This window comes from Nannospalax galili, unplaced genomic scaffold, assembly GCF_000622305.1.
Source record: "Nannospalax galili isolate Female #2095 unplaced genomic scaffold, S.galili_v1.0 scaffold541, whole genome shotgun sequence".
NCBI classification, from domain to species: domain Eukaryota; kingdom Metazoa; phylum Chordata; class Mammalia; order Rodentia; family Spalacidae; genus Nannospalax; species Nannospalax galili.
The window spans coordinates 2136048-2140277 of record NW_008345054.1 but is presented as its reverse complement, the minus strand read 5'-3'; positions in this window follow the sequence as shown (position 1 = coordinate 2140277).

Genomic DNA, 4230 nt, shown 5'->3' with positions numbered 1-4230 from the left:
TCAGCAGGCTGAAGTAGGAGGATCTTGAGTTTGGGGCCAGCTTGGGTTAAAAAAAAATTCTCTCCTAGGGCTCTTTTAACTGAACAGAGTCCTTAAGTCAAAAGGCTTGATCAAACAGTAAGCATCCAATTCTCAGTATTAGCTAAAAGGTAAGGGAAGATTATGTACGTGTGGAGGTGTGGTGGTGCTGGGTTTGAACTCAGGACTTGAGCTACATCCTCAACAGGAGGGAAGACTTCTGATTCTCAGAGGTCTATGATGTACACATACCTTTAACAACAAAGATGCCCCATTACCGTTGCTGTAGGGGGTTATGAAAAAAAGTATGGTATGGGCATATGATTACATTAGATGATATAATTACTGACATGAAAAACTAAACAATACTATCAAGGAAGAAAAGCAGCTTATATACATTTTATTTCCAGTATGATCGTGTTAATGTAGATTTTTTTTTGTCTTTTTGAAACAGGGTCTCCTTATTAGTCCTAGCTGGCCTGGAACTCACTATGTAGACCAAGCTGGCCTTGAACTCATAGAGATCCACCTGCCTCTGCCTCCCAAGTGCTCGGATTAAATGCATGCACCACCATGCCCAGCTTTGATACAAATATTTTTATCATTTAAAAATTACACCTAATTATTTGTATATGTGTGTGTGCGCGCGCGCGTGTGTATGTGTGCATGTGCATGCCACAGTGTGCATGTGGAGGTCGGAGCACAGCTTGCAGGAGTTGGTGGTCTCTTTTGGCCATGTGGATACCAGGGATCAAGCTCAGGTTGCCAGGCTTCGAGGCAAGTACCCTTACCCACCAAATTGACTCACTGGCCCCTGCAAAACATTTTTCAGTATCTATGTTTACAAACTTATATACCAAAATGTTAATAGTGGTTATCCAAAAGTTGAGGTTGTGATTTTCCCATGTTACTACCATTTCTAATTCTATAACAATAAGCATATGCTATTTTATCTTAAAAAAAATCTTTACTGTTTTTCAAATGTAGAATTCTATACATAATATTTCTGCAGACATAACTATTTTCACTAAAATAAAAACAAAAACTGTCTTCCTTTTCAGCACCTAAAGTAAGGAAAGATTTGGGAGCAGCTTTGTAAGTCATCAATCACTCATGTGTCCTGTACTCCAAGTGTCATGTATAGGAATCTAAGGTGAATAAGCTGTGCTGTGCTGCATCCTGAGCTTCTCTATAAGGAAGGCTGAGGAAATTTCCACTGTTCCAGGCTACCAGTAAGGGTATCCAATGGCAGTGGACTACTGTAGTTCATGCTATTGCCCTGGACACTTGGAGAACATCAAGCTATTCTTTGAGGTAGCACAGTTCTGCTGGTATCTCTTTGGCCACTTCACTGGGTTCCTGCTGTTGCTGGCCACTGGGGCCATCTCTGACACTTTAAAATTAGTTACTGACACAGATTCCTAAAAGCATGGTCTGACATAGAATAGTTGTTTCTGAGAAATAAAGTCAGTTCATTCTGAAGACCAAGGTTTAGAGGTGTACAAGCAGACAGGGTTTATGTAACAATTTTTCTTTGTTCCTTGACCTTTCTGTTCCCTCCTGATGACACCATCCCCAACAGAAAAATACAGGCGCTTTTGCCTCATGTCCCTCCTTTCCCCCTGAGCCCTAGTAGAGAATAATAAGAGCAGCTGCCTAGCTTTTACATAACGTAAATACTTTATTTACTTTTGTACTTAATTTCTGCCTCTGTCCAATGTTTGCACAGCTGTTTGGTGTCTGTATGCCCATAGATTAGCCCTTGCTTCCTTCATCTCTCTTAAACTCCAAGCCCTGGGAAGCAGAGGGCCCTCCCTGTTTGCTTTTCTTTGCCCAGCCTTCAGCATTGTACTGTACAGGTGAGAACTTAATTAGGAAAGTTGCTTCTAGGTAAGATTCACTCATCTCCATGAAGATATCTTTCTCCCTTGGTAAAATAAAGGCCAACGTCCTGCTCAGGGAAAACAGAGACAACCCACTCTGTTCTCCCTGTTAAAGGACACCATTGAAGTATCAAGGTGACACTGAGAAAGCTTCTGTCTGTCCTAAGAAACTGCACCAGGGACTTGAGGATGTATGAGAGCTAGCCTAGAAATAGGGCTACTGATTATGGAATGGGTTGGATAGAAAAATTATTCTCTCATCCTGGCTTACTTGCCTATTGAAAGATAGTAAAGGAGTGCTGGGCATGGTGGCACAGGCCTATAATCCCAGCACTTGGAAGGCTGAGGCAGGAGGATCGTGAATTCCAGGCTATCCTGAGATGCATAATGAGATTCTGTTTCAAAAACAAAAACCAATCAACTAGTGCTCAGCGGTTAAGAGTACTGACTGTTCTTGCAGAGGACCCAGGTTTGATTCCCAGCACCCACATGGCAGCTAACAACCATCTGTAACTCCAGTTCCAGAGGATCCTATGCCTTCTTCTGACCTCCATGGGCACTGCATGGCACAGGTGCACTTACACACATGCAGGCAATACATTCATACACGTAAAAAAATAAATGAATAAAATATTTTTTAAAAATTAAACTCCAATCAGTCAAACAAACGAACACCCCTTCCCTCACTCCTTCCGAACCCCAGTAAAGACTAAACATTTGAAATGCTAGTGATCTGCCTAATCCATGTAGAAGAGCTTAGTTTGCATCACTGTACCAGGGTGTGGAATTGTCTTTGGTATCTTCTGTGGGCATGAGAAGAGTCTAGGCCAACTGCAGCAGGTACATTAATGAAAGGCAGTGGTGGAAACATAAGTGCAAGGGCCCCTTGTTTTCTCACCTCTAGTGGTAGATGTGAGGAAAGAGGGTGGAGAGTGGGTTTTCTGTTTTGAGGGGCTTTCTCCTTGGATATACAAGAAGGCATGATGTGTTAAGCACCTTTCTGTTACCACAGTGGAACACTTGAGAAAATTAACTTAGAAAAAGAAAAGGTCTATTTCAGATGACAGTTTCAGAGGTTCCAGTCCATGATCAATTGGTCCTATTAATTTGGGCCTCTGATGGCACATCATCATCCCCTTATTACATGGCAGAGGAAACTTTTTACCTCATGGTCAAGAAACAAAAGAGAGGAAAGGAATCAGGTTTTACTGTTCCTGCAAGGGCTCTCCTTCAATGGCCCTAAGACCTCTTGCTGAGCTATTTTGTATTTGCTTGTATTCACTGTACAAAATGGAATGATGGGTTTTGTTATGACATCATGCATGCAAGTACATTATGTACTTTGGTCATATCCATGCCCCATTTCCCTCCTTTGTCCCCTCTTCCTCTTGTCAGATAGTTCCCCTTCTGTATTTCACACACACACACACACACACACACACACACACACACACACACACACAAATTTCTTTCTGTATATGAAAGAAAACATGCTGTCTTTCTGATCCTGTTGTAAATTGCTTAACAATTTTCAGTTCCATCCATTTTTCTGCAAATGATATAGTTTCATTCTTCTTTATGACTGCATAATGCTCCATTGGGTACATATGCCACATTTTCTTTTTAATAAATATTTTAACATTTTTAATATTTGCCGGGCATGGTGGCACGTCTTTAATCTCAGCATTTAGAAGGCAAAGGCAGGTGGTATATGTGAGGTCAAGGCCAGCCTGATCTACATAGTGAGTTCCAGGCCAGCTGGAGTTACAAAGAGACTCTGTCTCAAAAAGACAAAAAAAAATTGTTATTATTTTTTGGGTATATATGTATATATGTGTGTATGTGTATGTGTTGTGTATGTATGTATGTGTGTGGGCTTCTGCATGCCATAGTACTCACATGGAGGTCAGAGGACAACTTCTGAGAGTTGCCTTTCTTCTTCCATCATGGATCCTGGGGCTTGAACTCAGGTCATCAGCTTGGTGGCAAGCGCCTTTACCTACCAAGCCATCTCCCCAGCCCCACATTTTCTTTACACAATCATTTGTAGGCTGTTTCCATATCTTGACTATTGTGAATAATGCTGCAGTAAGTGTAGATGTACAGGTATCTCAGTAGTGAGCTGACTTAAATTAATTTGAATATATTCCCAATATTCCTAGGAGTAGTATAACTGGATCATTTAGTAGTTCTAGTTTTGTTTTTTCCTTTCCTTTTAAGCCAGAGTCTCACTATATATTCAAGATTATCCTGGGGGCTGGAGAGACAACTTAGCAGTTAAGAGTCCTGGCTGCTATTGCAGAGGGCCCAGGCTCAGTTCCCAGCACAC